The sequence below is a fragment of the Chaetodon trifascialis genome, chromosome 14 (assembly GCF_039877785.1).
Source record: "Chaetodon trifascialis isolate fChaTrf1 chromosome 14, fChaTrf1.hap1, whole genome shotgun sequence".
Classification (NCBI taxonomy): domain Eukaryota; kingdom Metazoa; phylum Chordata; class Actinopteri; order Chaetodontiformes; family Chaetodontidae; genus Chaetodon; species Chaetodon trifascialis.
The window spans coordinates 9,945,001-9,946,199 of NC_092069.1; positions in this window are offsets into that span (position 1 = coordinate 9,945,001).

Below are 1,199 nucleotides of genomic sequence, written 5' to 3' on the forward strand. Positions count from 1 at the left end.
TATTATATTTTGCTCATCAGCAGGCGGTCCTCCGGTTTGGTCTGCAGGGTGAACTGGGTCACCGTCCCGCTCATCCCTCCCATCTGCCTCCTCCTCCTCCTCCTCCTCCTCACGATAAATAGCTTCCATGTTCACTATACTGTGTAGCAGAAAAAGGTGGTGGAACAATCACTAATATAATAATCTACTATTTTCCGCAAATGTTAATTCATGCTGAGTTAGAGCGCCCTCCCTCGGTTGTGTGAGCAGCGGCATCCTTTTCCTCCAGTGTTGCAGCAAACTTCAGTGTTTGTACTTACAGCATGTGACTCTAGCAGTTTTCATATACTGATCATCCTTATTTCACTGCGCCTGTCGTAATTAAAGGTGACTCTAGTGTAAGGTTATTATATGTCGTGGTATTTAAAGTTTTCTATATTTTCATCCATGCATACTACATGCAGTGACAGGATGTGTGTTTAATTCACATATTTTGGTGACACCACTCTCAATGCATTTCTAACCATTATTTTTGTTTTCTTTCTCTACATCTCTCCATCTGTCATTACAGATGTTTTATTAAAATTCTTTGTTAAGAAAAAAAGCAGTGAATTTGATTCTGTTGGACACACACACACACACACACACACACACACACACACACACACACACACACACACACACACACACACACACACACACACACACACACACACACACACACACACACACACACACACACGGTCGTGTAGCTTACAGCGAGCTTAGAGATGTTCAGCTGTCATATATTGAGCAGATTATCACAGAGCTGTCCTCTGCTGCCAAGGACGCTGCAGGCCCGTGTGTGTGTTCTGACTGATCATTTTAAAGTCACATGGTATAAACCATAATAATACAGTGCATTGGAGGTCAGTTTGCTGACAGTTCAGGATTTGTCTGCCACTCTGAGTTACTGTCGTCATGTTCAACCTTGCAAACAGAAATGGATTCACTGTTGAACACTTCTGAAAAACATTTTACAGATTGAAAGACTGTTCTTTTTCCATTTCAACCTGACTGCAAATGACTTCATTATAACGTCCACTCTATCTGGCAGGACATTACTGCCATCTACTGTCCACTGGGGCAAACAACACAGAGGCAAAACATGGAAACATTTGAACTCTGCACTGATCGCTCAGGAGGAATGAATTTCATTTTCATGTCTGCATATCAGTGCA